General features: G+C 54.0%; 1 long non-coding RNA gene across 1 annotated transcript; it reads left to right on the plus strand.

Moving 5' to 3' along the window:
* The first annotated feature begins 8,466 nt into the window (after window positions 1-8,466).
* Window positions 8,467-15,187, plus strand: LOC127540453 (uncharacterized). Its single transcript, XR_007948149.1, has 2 exons — window positions 8,467-10,777; window positions 14,614-15,187. It is a non-coding gene; the product is annotated as an uncharacterized LOC127540453 (long non-coding RNA).
* Window positions 15,188-15,703: the final 516 nt, after the last annotated feature.

Consider the following 15,703-nt stretch of genomic DNA (forward strand, 5'->3'; position numbering starts at 1 on the left):
ACATGTGGGTCCGTTTCCCTCCTTTGTGATTTCCTTGGGATGTATCATTCTTATAACTAATACCTCTCTTACTACATTCTGAAAAATCAGAGTGAAATGGAGCACAATCTCCCCCTCCCCCGAGTTTCCTTTGTGCCGGAGCTCCCCCTCTGCCCACTGCCCGTGACTGGGGGTCCACCGGGGCCGCTTGGGCCCAGGCCTAGCCCTCCATTCACCAGCCCTCCCCGATGCTGCAGCCGTTCGGGGGCAGGAAAGCTGCAAGGCTCCATTTTAGCTTGGCACCTTGGCAAGTATCCGGCAAAGAAACTCTCCATCTTAACCGGGCTACATTTGTTTTGTATTTTAAATTCCACCAATTTTTTCATGTCTTTGGATTAATTATTCCTCTTTAGACATCAAAGGAAATCATAGGACATTTTTACTTTTAACAGTTTTGTACGAATGATGTTGGGTAATTATCCCATCGCGCCAATGATAGGTCTGCCTGCTTTTGAGGGTTTTCAAGATTACTAAAGGAAATACAGCTAATTACAGTCGGACACAAATGACAGCCCTGGCTAGGCCCTGTTTACTCGGTGGGCTTTGCACAAATAATTGGGCTCTTTGAGAAGGCTTATTAAGCCCATTGGCTGGAATGCCCCAAGTTGCCTATTTACAGAAATACTCATTTGTCTTCCTCTCCCACAAAGCAGAGGCTGTGATCCTGCCCAGAAGAGATGGGGGCCCCAGGGGAAAGCTCATCTTTGCAAAGATTTTAGTCTGGTTTTGGCTCCCATCGAGGGCCGGGGCTGGGCGTGCAGGGCCAGAGAAAAGAAATAAGGAGGGGACGGTCTGCTTCTCCAGCCCGGAGAGACCCAGCCACCGGCTGCCAGAGCTCCTGGGCCGGGGTCTTGAGTGGAAATCCCAACCTTCTCCTCCGCGGGCCCCTTCTGTGGGCCTAAGAAGGAGGATAACGTGGATAATCTCCCAGAGCCTTGCTGAGCTCTGTCAGTAAGGAACAGTCGCAGACCAAGGCTGTAGCCTGGGAGAGGGAGCCCAGATGGGCAGCGTACCCGGACTCGGGCAGCTCAAATACCCCTCCTTTGCTGACCGGCAGCGGCGGCCACTGCAGTTGAAGCAAACAGGGGCTAGCACTGACGCTAGAAGTGTGCCTTGTGCGGAGGAGGCGTGAAGCAAACATTTGGTGACTTGAATGAAAAATCAGGACCTTAATTAAGGACTTTGTTAATCACTTATTACTCTGCTAATTATACCATTCGTAATGTATTCACTGAAGCAGATCCCTTAAATTGAAATAGGTCCTTTTAAGACCTTAGCTGGCCATTGTTGGACGTGTTGGTTTTTTGTTTTCCTGCTCGCTTTTGATCAGAACCTACTAGAGGATGAATTTTTATCAAACACTGTGCTCTAAAACTCATGTTTCTCATTTATTCGACCAACTAAGGTTACTGAGGGCTATTCTTCGTCCAACTAAGGGAGATTTCAATGGGGAGATCATTGAATAGACAGGAGGGAGTCACAGGTGCTCCTGGGACATGAGTCTCGTCCAACGGCAGAACAGAAAAGCAGAACCAAAACCAGTGACCAAAGGAAGACCGGGGGAGACCCAGAGTTCCCGGTGCCGTCACTGGAAACCAAAGGCCTCGCTTCTGTGTCAGTGTCTGTGTATTGCTTTTTAACTTAATAATTCTTGAGAGCAGAGCGGCCCCCTGAAACCTCTATGTTCTAGGTTTCTCTGTAATGGGAGGTTCTACTTTATTCTATTTTGATTAAAGACAGCAGCTTAATTTCCTTGAGATAGTTCAGCTTTTGCGATTCTCCGATTGCTCACTCTGCAAGGGACAATTAAAAGAGGCAGCTTTGCTGTGAAAGAAATCGCACCTAGTGTCCGACTCCCCTTTTAAGGACCTCTTCTTACCTTCAGCAGCAGAAAGAAAGAAAGAAAGAAAGAAAGAAAGAAAGAAAGAAAGAAAGAAAGAAAGAAAGAAAGAAAGAAAGAAAAAGAAAGAAAGAAAAAGAAAGAAAGAAAAGGAAGGAAGAAAGGAAGAAAGAAAGAAAGAGAAAGAAAAGAAACAAAGAAAGAAAGAAAGAAAGAAAAGAAAGGAAGAAAGGAAGGAAGGAAGGAAGGAAGGAAGGAAGGAAGGAAGGAAGGAAGGAAGGAAGGAAGAAAGAAAGAAAGAAAAAATCATACCTTGATTTGAAATAAGGGTGTATAAATTGTACTGATTGCTTGAAGAATTAAACTGATGAGATGGAAAAATTCTTCCTAAATTCAGTTATAATATAAGAAAGAAAGGAAAAAAATTAAGAAGGTAAAGTGAGGGAGGGAGGGAGGAAGGAGGAAGAAAGAGGGAGGGAGAAAAGGAAAAGGGAGGGGGAAGGAGGAAAAGAAGAAAGGGAGGGAGGAAGAGAAAGAAGAAATGAGAGAAGAAGGAAAATGGGAGGGAGGAAGGAGGAGGAAGGGAGGGAGGAAGGAAAATAGGAGGGAGGAAAGAAAAGGAAGGAAGGACTTTTTTTTCAAGTGCACAAATACAGAAAAAGGGAGGAATAGTAGGCAACAGTTGATGTGTGAAAGCCCCGGGGGCTTCAGTGGATCCCAGTTTGAATCTGAGTCACCCATACGTCATGGTGGACAAAAGAGCTCTGGGGATTGTTGGCTGTGTGGACAGAAGCTTGCTTCAGGGTCCCACTTTTTAATGGGTTGGCTGTGTTGCTTAGGATCCCCTTTTGGAGCATCTCCTCTAGGTTAAGGCACGGCCTCCAGAAGACCCCCAGAAAGATGCTAATGCGATATTTACCAGGGAGGGCAACTCTGTCCATGAAGCCTTGGGCGTGGAGTCTTTGAGCTTGATGGGGGTAGAGGATGGGTGAGGAAGGAGCCCAGGATGAGTGCTCAGGGACCTCAGTTCCATAGAGAGATGTAGCCAGTGCATTTGTGCGGGGGGTGCATGGGCTGCGCTCCTTCCAAGGCCGTTTCCATCCCTCTCTGAGACTTGAGAACCAACGCACTCTAGCACTGAGTCACTTTCCACACGAAGCTTCAGGTTGTTCATCTACAAAAAGCAGAGAATTGAAAGTCCCCTCCCTCCCACCCGAGCCAGACTCTCATCAGGACCAGTGAGGAACAGATCAGGAAGACAAACGGCCAAGCCCCATCTTTCCCAACTCAATCCATAATCTAGAAGGCATCCCGGGCCAGGGCCTGCCACCAATGGGCTCTGGCCCTCGGCTTTCCTTGGTCTGGATGCTGCCCAGACAGGAAGGCCCCCTGCCCCTCATTTCCTGGGTCACGGGCCGGCAGCTGAGGCTCAGGAGCCCCGGGCCAGGCGGCAGCCCGGGCTTCTCTCTGCCAGCTGTAATGTCATGTCGCATTCCGCGGGTGCCTCCCCCTCAGCGAGGGCTGGACCGGCTCATGCCAGACATCTGCCCGGCCCTGGGGAGCCACATTCGGAAGGGCCGAGGCCGTTCTTTAGGTCTTATGTTTCATTGAAAAAAATTTCATATATTTTGGGCTCTTGCCAGTGACGCAAAAAGAAAAGCAGCTGAAAGGATATTTTTTCTTTATGAAAACAGGAAAAAAATAATTCTCTCTGAATGTTCTATTTGGGAAAGGCTCGGGACTGGGAGTCAGGAGACTTTGGCTGTCACCCCCTTCCTCATCCCACCGCTAACTTGCTGGGTGAACTTAGATAATATTCATTCATTCAATCAGCATGGATTAATTGCCAGCTGCGGTCAAGTCCCTGTGCTAGGGACTGATAAAATGCTTAAATAAAGCAAAGTCCCTGACTTCATGGAGCTTCCAATCCAGAAGGAAGGAAGAAAAGGAAAGGAAAGAGGGAGGGAAAGAAGGGAGAAAAGGAAGAAAGGAAGGGAAGGGAGGAAGGAAAGAAGAAAGGGAGGGAGGAAGGAGAGAGGGAGGGAGGAAAGAAGAAAGAAAGGAAGGAAGGAAGGAAAGAAGGAGTGAATGGAGGAAGAAAGGAAGGAGGGAAGGAAAGGAGGAAAGAAAGAGGGAGGGAAAGAAAGAAGGAAGAAAAGAGGGAGAGAAGGAAGGAGGGAGGAAAAGAAGGGAAAAAGGAAGAGAGGAAAGGAAAGGAAGGAAGGAGGGAGGGAAAGAAGGAAGAAAAGGAAGAAAGGAAAGGAAAGAAGGAAGGAAGGAAGGAGGGAGAAAGGAAAGAAAGGAGAAAGGAAAGGAAGGAAGAAAGTGAGGAACTCTGCTAAGAGAATATGGAATGTGGCATGTAGACCTGGAGTAGGGACTGGGATGTGGAAACCAGTGCAGTGGAGAGTAGATTGGTAGAGGCTGGTCACTCTTGGGGAAAGAAACCATAAAGAGGGAGGAGCGTGAAACACCAGAATGGTGAAAGGTTGGCTCAAGGAAAGGTGGAACCGCAGCCAGAAAGAGCAGAGTCAGAGGAGGAACAGGGTGGGGGAAATTCAATTTGTGACTCTGTCTTTGCCGTCTTGATTTTGAGAGTCAGGGAGAAGTGGGAAGTTCATCAAATTGAAGAAAGTAACCTTGTGAAGTTATGTGTCTTAAGACATAGTAATCCAAGTTCTGATGTTCCATGAGCTACGTTCTACGGTTCCTCCCAGCTTGGATGCTCCGTGTTCTATGTTCTTGCTCTGATGCTCTGTGTTCTAGGTTCTCGGCTGCTCTCTTGCCCCTTCGGCTTTGACACTCCATGGTTCTAGGATGCTGGCCATGTCGGCTGCCCCGGGACCGGGCAGAGCAGGAGCCTCTGCTCCCAGGCTCCTCAGCTTTGCTCTTCCATGATGAGGAGACAGGAAGACAGGTGTGAAGCTGCTCCCCTGCGCCCACATGGGACACGAAAGCACGAAGGTGAGAGGGTGGGTGTGGGCTCCACGTGGGCCGGTTCAGTCCCGTGTCAGCCCCGGCCCAAGTGGGCCTTGGCAGAGTCTCCCAGTTCCTCCCGAAACAGCTTCCACTAGGGAGTGTAGCTCTGTCTCGGCCCCGCTTTTATTCGGCTGCTTTGGGCCCCCAGAGCTGCCTTCCTGCAGACATGTTTGCTCCAGGCCCAGGAGGACACCTGCCCTCCTGCTTTTACTCCTCTCTTCCCGTGACTTTGGCCTGGCTGGTTTGCACGGAGCAGTCCTGGGCCCCGAGGGGACAGCCGGAGGGAGGGTCAACTGTGGCCGCCACCGCTTCCAGCCTGACCAGTGAAAATCTGGGATCTCCCTTCCCATCTCTGACTTGGGGCTGGACTTTGTCTTTGAAATCCCCTCCCTCCCTCCCCTCTCTCCCCCACTCGTCAGAGCTCGCCCTCGGCCTCCCTGCAGCCACTTGGCCCGTGCCAGGAGGAGGCTCAGTCTCAGCTGCCTCGGAGGCTCGGCTCCACGTCCTCCAGCATCGGCCCCCCTGCTCCCCTTTGCCGTTTGTCCTCCTGACATCCCTGGGGATGAGCTCTTTTGTTAGTTATATTTATGCTCCCTCCCGGTTCCCCCTTCCCATCCCTGCGGTTGAAGTTAAGGTCCTCGAGGGCATCTGGAATATTCACACTCGTGCAGTGCCCATGATGTGCCAGGGCTAAGCTCAGTGCTTGGCGATCACCATCTCACTTGCCCTTTGCCACTGTGGAAAGCAGGAGCTGTTCTGATGCTTCTTTTACAGATGAGGAAACTGAGGCAGGCAGCAACTGGGGATTTGTCTGGGGGCACACGGCCAGTCTGAGCCAGAGTCGAGTTCAGGTTTTCCCAGCTCCCTAACCACTGGGCCACCCAGCTGCCTCGGAGCTTCCCCTGCCCTCGTGGCACTTGCATCCTCCGCAGAAGGTCAGAAACCTGCCCCGTGGGAGTCAGTCAGCACCCAGCACCCAGTAATTGGGGGGGTGGGCTTTCTTCTGGTCTAGCCCCAGACTTTGGTCCAGAAGGAAGTACGGAGCCTCAGGCTACCTGGGTTCGGCACAGGGTGCGCCAGGTGAACGACCAAAGGCCCTTCTGCGCCGGGCTGGGAGCCTGAGAAGCGCCCCCCACCTGTAGCCTCCTCCCAGGTCCCACGCCCGGCCTCCCTTGCAGAGGCAGATCTGGCCGAATCTTGTCAAGGAAACCGCTTGAGGAAAGCAGATGCTTGGGGTGGAAGGGGCCCTCAGAGCCCAGACAGCCCGAGGTGGAGAAGGAGGCTCGAGCTGCAGCTTCCCCAGGGAGAAAGGCACCCGAAGCCCTGTCTTTTCCAGGATTTCTCCATCTTTTCCAGGATTTCTCCATCTTCCAGGATTTCTCCATCTTTTCCAGGATTTCTCCGTCTTTTCCAGGATTTCTCCATCTTTCAGGATTTCTCCATCTTTTCCAGGATTTCTCCATCTTCCAGGATTTCTCCATCTTTTCCAGGATTTCTCCGTCTTCTCGCTGCCGGGCTGCCTTCTTCCCTCAGCAACATTTTTCCGGTTTTTAAAAAAACTGAAGCCGAGAATGTTTTCAAAGTAAACTGTCAAAGGCAGAGCATTTGAGGAAGGAAATCTGCGATTATTCGTTGGAGAGCCATTTATTTTTTGTGGTTTCCCTCCCATTCTAAACACTGGGGAGGTGGAGGGCCTTCCCATCCCAAGCACGTGGGCCGGAGCCAGGGAGTTTAGAGTCCCCCTTCCCCGCCCCACTTTGGCCCCCAGGCCCCACTTTGGCCCCCAGGCCCCGCTTTGGCCCCCAGAGGCCCCGACCGGCTTCCCCTGTGGGCACAGCAACAGCGGGCCGTCCCGACGGAGGAGAGAAGCCTCCTGAGCAGGATGCCGAGGCATTATGGAAAGGAAATATTCACATTATAATTATAATTCTGTTTATTTAATTAAGTTATTAAACCAGCCTGGCCTGGGGAAACACAGAAAGCATGGTTTCAGTCTAATTGTTTTTCCCAATGTGTAATTAGGGCATTATTGAAAGAATTTGATTCAGAAAAGCCTCCCGCCCTCGCCTGCGCCGAGCCGGCTCACCCCGGCCCGCCGACAGCACTGTTCTGCTCCCCTCCACGGACCCCCCAGCCTCGCTGGGCTGCCTCAGTTTCCCCAGGGACGGTGTTGGGGAGCCGACAGACGGCCCTCCCCCAGGTTTTTATGGTTTGCTGTGAAGGCCTCCCTCTCACCAGAGTTTATCTCCGATTTGGAAAGCTGGTCACGTGGCGGAGAACTTCGAACGCTTCCCCACGGCCTCCTGGACCCATCGTTTTAATCTCAGCTAAAATATCTGAAAGGTTTTTCTGATGCCCCGGGATATAACTGTCCCCGCTTTTTCACAATTTCACTTGGTCTCCTTCCCATCACACTCTCCCTTGTAACAAAAACCAACAAAAGCAGTTGATATGATGAGCAGGTATACGCCGTTCCACCCCCTTTGCCCCCCACTCCTGCTAAAAGCCAGGTAGTGCTGGGGGCATAAAATGAGAGCTACAAGAGACCACAGGGTCTCATCTCCTCTAAGCCATTGGGAGGAAGGGTCAGCCTCACCTTTGGGCGTTCCAGCCCCCATCTGGTCTCGTTTGCCAGAAGCGTTTCAGGGAGGGCCGGGACCTTGCCCGTTGCTTCCTTCCCCTCCTTTGTGAGACAAATTAACATCTACCCGGGACAAGACTGTGGGATGGTCAGTGCCCAGGAGCACAGATTGGAACCTCCGTGGGGGCAGGACAGCCTAGAGGAGACCTTTTTGTTTCCTCTGGTGTCCAGCACATAGTAGGTACTTTATGGGTTCAGGAGGATTGATCAGAGGTGGATAGATCCTGGATCTAGAAGGGAAGCAGACCTCAGAGACCTACAGCCTCCATTTCCAGAGGTTTAAATGGGAGAAATGAGGAAATGGTAAATCCTAGATTTGAATCCTCAGTGATGCCCAGCACATAGTAGGTACTTTATGTGCTCAGGGTTTGATTGATCAAAGGTGGATGGATCCTAGATCTAGAGGGGGAGCAGAATCAGAGATCTGTGGCCTCCATTTCCGGGAGAAATGAGGAAGTGGTAAGTCCTGGATTCGAATCCTTGATGCCATACCAAACATGCTTTTCATCAAGCCAAGAAACTTTGAGGATTTAGGAATATTCATTCAGGTCACTCCCCCATTTTACAGATGTGGAAACCGAGGTCCAGCACAAGGAGAGAGCTCGCTCCAAGAGCACCTCAGCAGAGCCAAGATTCCAGATTAAGGCCCGGGACTGAAAGCCCTGCCCCTCTTTCCTGCAGCCGCCTCACGCCCCCATCTATCATCTTCCCGCAGAGTGCCCACGTGTGTGAAAGGAGGCTTTGTTCTTCCCTGTGTGAAGGCCACTTTGCTCCCTGCCCCCGGGGTGCCAGGGGCCGTGCCCCTCTTCCCCGGAGGCAGGTGGGCACGGCCCGGGCGCTGCCAGGCTGAGAGGCTGGGGCCGTGCCAGGGAGGTGAAGTCCCCCTCCGAGCCGAGCCCGAGAAAACATCCGGGTTGTCCCCCGTGACTGGCCTGACCCCCCAGCTCACTTCCTTCCCGCTCTCCAGCTCTCTCCAGCCATGCAAAAAGACAAAGGGCCATATTCAGCCTCCCTGGGATTTTGGAGGCCATTGGAGCTGCCTGACAAAGGGGAACATTCCCAGATGAAAGGGACATGCGAGATTACAACCCGCCATCAGAATCCCCACCCGGCCCTGAATACAATCATGGCTCCCGGCCAAGGGAAGGATTTGAAAGCTCCTTCCCAAAGCTCCGGTGCCCGGTTCCCGCAGAGGGTGAGGGAGCTGAGCCCGGGGCCTCCTGGGGTGCCAGCCGGCCCCTCTGCCGGCCCGGAGGGGAAGAGGCCGCCCGGGGAGCCCCCAAAGCAGCCCCGGAGGCCCCCGTGCCATCCGGATTGTTGGCGGGCTGCTGGGCAGCCGGTGTGAGGCGGGCAGGCCCCGCGTGGCTCCCCCGGCCGGGACTCACCCGCAGTCGGGCATTGTGGGCGCAGACAGCGGCGTGGAGGCCGACCCTCTCCGGAGCAATGGGACTGTGAAGTCAGGGAGAGGCCGGGGGCAGAGATCCCGGGATTCCCATTTTCCTGAGCCCAGGAGACGGCCATCAGAGCCCAGGAAGGCACGAGGGAGCCCGAGTCTGGGAGAGTCTGGGGGAGACGCAGGATCCTGGGGTGTTCGGGAGCCCTGAGCGGGGCCAGGAGCAGCCTGACATGGACTCACTCCAACCATCTTCTGGGAAGGCGCTCCCCAAAGGCCCGGCAGGAAAGGTAAGCACCCAGCAAGCCACTGGTCAAAGGGCTCTCATCTCCAAGGCAAAACAGTAGATCAGGCCCTTACTGACGGACCTACTATGTGCTGTGTCAGCCGGAATATTCATCCATTTATTTACTCAACAAGCATTGCTTAAGCACCTACTGTTTGCCATGCAGTATGGCCATAGGATCAGGAGGACCCGGCGAGGGAAGTGCTGGGCGAGGGTCCGAAGCCCTCAGGCCAGCGTCAGGGCTGACCGAGAGGACGCTGGATGGGGGCTCGGAGTATGAAGGAAGCGGGACTTCCCCGTAACTTGGGACAGGCCCCCTCCCACGCGGGGCTGAGACCGGACCCGGGGTTCTCCAGACGGGGCCGGGGAGCCTTGAGTCCTCAAGACTCTTTCGGGGCTGCCCGACGTCTCGTTCTCGTAACAATGCTAAGCATTTTAACTCCTTAACAATCATTTAATAATAGGAATCATTTTAATTATTTATAATAGTAATAATTTAATTATCAGAAAATATCAATAAAATACCTCACGTTTATGTGGCGTTTTAAGGTTTGCTTGATGGTTATTCTTTCATTCAATTCTCACAAAAACCATGGGAAGTAGGTATTGTTATTACAGATGAGGAAACTGAGGCAAGCAGATTAAATAATCCACACCGACAAAAGCTCATCTGCGCCCCTTTGAGCCAGAGGACCCCAGGGCCCCGTCCCCTACACATTCCAGACGATGGGAGAGTTTACGTTGATTGGGGGGCTGCCGGGCCCTCGGCCCTGGTCGGACCCACCTAGAGCCTCGTTCCGGGGGCCACACGTCGGGAAGGCCGAGCCGGAGGGCGCCCACATCAGGCCAGACGAGCAGCAGCTGAAAAAACAGGGACTCTCGGCCTGGAGAGGAGAAGACTCATGATACGGGAGCCGCCTTCCAGGGCTGGCACAGGGAGCCAGGATTGGGCTCCAAGAGGCTGGAACCACGGGCCCGGATGGATCCAGAGTGGGGAAGGAGCTCCGGGGCTAGCCCAGTGCCCAAGGGCTTGTGTTCTAATGTGGGAGCCGGCCCAAGTCTGTGCATGATAGGATGGGACCCCAGGGGTCTGGTGGGAGGCGCTCCTCCAGCAGGGATCCTGCAGCAGAAGAGAGAAGGGAGGGCATTCCGGGCAGGGGGCACAGCCCGGGCAAAGGCGAGGAGGCGGAAATGGACTGTAAGGTCACAGGGGCAGAATAATGACCACTTCCCTGTTTTTTCTTCCTCACCCCAAGTTCATCCAGCCAGCTCTGACCAAGACGGTGACTCGTGAGGCTTCCGGCAGGGCGGCCCTGGGGCTGACTCTTAAACCGGAGGCTCCATTTAATCACCCACTTGGAGCTGGGAGGGCCCTTGGAGGCCATCTCGGGTAACCCTCATCCTCCAGGGATGTTGAAAGGCCAGAGGAGGGAAAAGCTGAGACTACCGGGCTAATTACATCCCGCTTCCCTAATGTTTGCCTCTGGCCTCCCCCCAAAAACTTTCATCAGAAGGAGAATAATTCAAGTCTCATCCCCAACTGTGGCCTCGACTTCCCAAGTGCACTGGATTAGTGGCCTCCTGCCATGAGGGCCAAAGGTGAGTCTTAGCTTAGCTGGCTAAGGGATGTGCATGTGCTGGGGGGAGCAGAGAGAGACAGAGAGAGAAAGAGACAGAGACAGAGGGAGAAAGAGAGAAACAGAGAGAGAGTGAGACAGAGACAGAGGGAGAAAGAGAGAAACAGAGATAGAGAGAGAGAGAGAGACACAGAAGGAGAAAGAGAGAAACAGATAGAGAGAGAGAGACACAAAAGGAGAAAGAGAGAAACAGAGAGAGAGAGAGAGAGAGAGAGAGAGGAGAGAGAGAGAGAGAGAGAGAGAGAGAGAGAGAGAAGGAGAGAGAGAGAGAGAGAGAGAGAGAGAGAGAGAGAGAAGGAGAAAGAGAAACAGAGATAGAGAGAGACAGAGACAGAGGGAGAAAGAGAGAAACAGAGATAGAGAGAGACAGAGACAGGGAGAAAGAGAGAAACAGAGATAGAGAGAGAGAGAGACAGAGAGACAGAGGGAGAAAGAGAGAAACAGAGATAGAGAGAGACAGAGACAGAGGGAGAAAGAGAAACAGAGAGAGAGAGAGAGACAGAGGGAAAAAGAAAGAAACAGAGACAGAGGGAGAAAGAGAGAAACAGAGATAGAGATAGAGAGAGAGAGAGAAGGAGAAAGAGAGAAACAGAAATAGAGAGAGATAGAGACAGAGGGAGAAAGAGAGAAACAGAAATAGAGAGAGACAGAGACAGAGGGAGAAAGAGAGAGAGAGACAGAGACAGAGAGAGAGAGAGACAGAGGGAGAAAGAGAGAAAGAGAGAAACAGAGAGAGAGACAGAGACAGAGAGAGAGAAAGAGAGAAACAGAGAGAGAGAGAGAGACAGAGGGAGAAGAGAGAAACAGAGACAGAGGGAGAAAGAGAGAGAAACAGAGATAGAGAGAGAGAGAGAGAGAAGGAGAAAGAGAGAAACAGAGATAGAGAGAGAGACAGACAGAGACAGACAGAGACAGAGGGAGAAAGAGAGAAACAGAGATAGATAGAGAGACAGAGGGAGAGAGAGAGAGAGAAACAGAGATAGATAGAGAGACAGAGAGAGAGAGAGAGAGAGACAGAGACAGAGGGAGAAAGAGAGAAACAGAGATAGATAGAGAGACAGAGAGGAGAAAGAGAGAGAGACAGAGAGAGACACACGGAGACACACAGAAACACACACACACAGAGGGAGAGAGAGACAGAGACACAGAGAGAGATAGAGACAGAGGGAAAAAGAGAAACAGAGACACACACAGAGACACACACATAGAGAGAGAGACAGAGACAGAGAGAGAAGAGAGAGACAGAGACAGAGAGAGACACACGGAGACACACAGAAACACACACACACAGAGGGAGAGAGAGACAGAGACACAGAGAGAGATAGAGACAGAGGGAGAAAAAGAGAAACAGAGACACACACAGAGACACACACATAGAGAGAGAGACAGAGACAGAGAGAGAAAGAGAGAGACAGAGACAGAGAGAGAAAGAGAGAGACAGAGACAGAGAGAGAGAGAGACAGACAGACAGACAGAGACAGAGACAGAGACAGAGAAACAGAGAGAAACATGTACATGCCCGGAGGAGGCCCCAGGCCCACTAGGACATCTCTTTCACAAGACTTGCTTTGCTCTGCCCCCTCTCCTTGTGTTTCTAGAAGATGCTGAGAAACACGTGGGCTCTGGGATGACTCGGCCCCTGAGCTTCGCACCTCGGCCTGTGAAGGCATGAAGCTGCTGGTCCCGCCAACAGGAGCTTCCGGTGGCCGCCTGGCTCCGGGCCGTGCGCACTCACGCTAAAGAGATTTCTGCTTTCATCCACATTTCCTTCCTGGCCATCCAGCAGCCACTGAGGGCCAAAGGCCGTTGTGTGTCCCAGCAAGTGGGGCTGGGGGAGTGGGGGGGGAAACCAGGGGCGGCTCTCCCTCACTCTGTTCCCCGGCATTGGGTGAGAGGCGAGATGTTGTCTCAGAGATTCAGAGAACAGGAAAGCTGGGAAACACTGACACGGAATGTCAGGACCGGGGGGCCCTTAGAACACGGAATGTCAGAATTGAGAAGGACCTTAGAACACAGAATGAGGCCAGTGAGAGGGTGATTAGGACCCTTAGAACAAAGAACATGGACCGTCGGAGCTGGAAGGGCCTTCTAGAATAGAGAACATGGAATCTCAGAATCGGGAGGGCCCTTAGAACACAGAACACAGAATTCTGGAGCCAAGAGCTTGCTCCCATCCACCTTTGCCCCTCCCACAGGCTCCTAGGCCGAGGCTATTAGCCTCCCACTGGGTCTCCCCGCCCCAAGCTTCCCCTCAGTCTAATTCATTTCAGCTGCCAGAAATGCTCTGAGTCCGTCCCCCCCCCCCAACTTTCCCTCACAAATAACCCGCAGGCTTCCTTCCCACTGTCCCCGAATCAAATGCAAACTCGTGGTGGGCATTCAAGGCCCTTTGTGGCCTAACCCTCCCTCCCAGCACCTCCCTCCCTTCTTCCTGCCGGCTCCGGGCACATCCTCGCCCACAGCGCCGCGTCTCCCACCGCCCAGCCTTTGCCCGGCTCTCCCGCACACCGTCTGGGCTTCAGACAGTCCCTAACTTCTGCTGAGCCTGAGTTCAGGCGCAGCCTCCACCAGGAAGCCTGCGGAGATTTCCCCACTGCTCCCGCCCTCCTCCCGAGCCTCCTCGCGTGTGGGTCGCTCCGACTTCTGCCTCCGCGTCCCTCCTTGGGTGTTCTCTGTACCCGCACCTCGCCCAGAGTCGGGCACAGAGTGACCGGGGCTTGCTCAGCTCCTGGAGTGATGGGGACATAGAATGCCGGCATCGGGCGCCCCACAGACCCGAGGAGAGGAAAAAGCGACCGACCTTCCGGCTACTACCCCTGCGTCTGACAGACGGGGAAACTGAGTCCCGGGGAGGGGCAGGCTGGTATCCCTCAGCTGGCGGGGACAAAGCTGACTCGACTCTCACCGCCTCGGAGCCTCAGTTTCCCCGTTCGTAAAAGGCAGCAGTGGCTTCCCCCCCCCCCCCCCCGGGATGCTTTTGTCCCAGCTCCTTCTGGATTTCTCCAGCAGCCGCAGGCTTGGCTCCCCCCTCGGTCCCCCTCCCTCCGCTGCCCCCCCCCCATTTTATTAACTTGCTCCTTAATTCCCTTCTCTAATTCCCACTCAATGGCGCGCAGCTGCCTCGTGATCCTTCCACTCCCAGCAGCCCCCGCCCGGGCCGTCCCCTCCCAGGCCGCCCCCCCATCCCTCCATCCCCAGAGTGCCAAGCGCCCGCTAGTTTTAATTAATTTTTCCTGCGGCATTCCTCCAGGGCCTGGAGGCCAAGGCCGGAGCAGGGAGGCTAATCCCTCAAGGGCTCTCGGCGCTTTCTGCCGGGCCTCCAATCCCCCGGGTTGGCCTGACAACCCCAGCCCGGGACCCTGCTCTCGGGGCTGCTGGGGGTGGGGGAGGGCTCGCTAGATAAGCCCTGCCCCCCGCCGACCTTCCCTTTACTTACCTAAAATGACTTTGGGCTTTAAAGCGCCGGGAGGGCGGCTGGGGGGGGGGGGAGGGGGCAGGTTTTGGCGGAGACATTCGGGACCGGATCATGGAGGGGAGAGGAACGGAGACCGGGAAGGTCCTCCACATGCCGGGACATCCAACTTTTGCTAAGCCAGCTCCAGAAAGGGGTCCCTCTCTTCCCGGGCAGCAGAAGACCAGGGAAGCTCTCACCTCCCGGGCTCACGCTCCTCCAGGGGAAGGCACGCGCTTCCTTCCTGTGGAGGGAGTCCTCTGAACTATTTGTTTGTTTGTTTGTTTTTGTTTGTTCCTTCATTCATTCGTTTGTTTATTCATTCGTTTGTTTGTTTTTTGTTGAAGCCACTGGGATTGTGCTTTGCCCAGCTTCCCGCAGCCAGTAAGAGTTAAGTGTCTGAGTCTGGATTTGAACTCAGGGCCTCCTGGCTCCTCCGTCCACCTGCCGTGAAGCTGCCCCTCGATGTCTTTCCTAAGTCGAGATAGCCCGGCTGAACGACTCCGGGAACGTGGCTCCGCAGAGGGACCATGGCCTCCTGCTCAAGGACACGCTGCTCCTTCCTTCCCTCCCACCATGACCTTGCATCGAGTCCACCTTCTGGGCAGCGGTCTCCCACGATGGTCTCCCGCTGAGCTTGTGGTCCACTAGCGCTCCCAGAATCCTTCACGTGACCCGAGCTCTAGCACCTTCCCCATCTCATGCCGGGAACGTGGCTCCGGGCCCGCGGAGCTCTTCGGCTCAGGCAGTTTCCAAGCAGGGAGGCCCTGGGCACCCACTGGCAAGCTCCAGCCCTCCGAGGGCTCATGGCAGACACCGCTTCCCTGATGCCCTTTTATCCTGCGTAATCCTTAAGAGGGGAAGTCATTAACAAAGGATCCATCCACCAAAATAATGATTAAAGTCACTCCTTAATTAGTTTATTTAGTTTGTCTCTCTCTTGCTGGGCTGGACTAGGAGAGCACCCGGGGTTCTCGGGAACGGGCAGAGCCAATGGGTGCGCGTGGGTTGGGAGAGACATGGAAACAGTGGAGGCCCCGGTGTCTGATTTCCCAGGCCGGGGCATTTCCAGTGGGACAGCTCCCTCCTCCCGCCCACACCTGCAGACTGACTTTCACCTCTCAGAGAGGGGGTTGAAAGGTGACCTTGTTCAGGGTCACAGAGAAAGTGGGGGCCAGGTATGACCCTGCTCTTCCTGGCTCCCAGGGCAGACCAGGGGCTTTGACTTGACTTCTGAACTCTGGTCTGGGGGCTCTGGTCAATGGAAGGATCGTGGCCTCTGCCCCTAACGTCCCATGTGAAGGCACTTCTGCACGAGCGGACCTTGAAAAGTCCTCCAGGAGAAGGGGGACTGGCTGGTGCTCCGGCGGGTTTGTGCACCTGCCTCCTCCAGCCACCATCTCCAAGGACCAAGCCGGGGAAGGGGCTGCAGGTCTT

This window comes from Antechinus flavipes, chromosome 6, assembly GCF_016432865.1.
Source record: "Antechinus flavipes isolate AdamAnt ecotype Samford, QLD, Australia chromosome 6, AdamAnt_v2, whole genome shotgun sequence".
NCBI classification, from domain to species: Eukaryota; Metazoa; Chordata; class Mammalia; order Dasyuromorphia; family Dasyuridae; genus Antechinus; species Antechinus flavipes.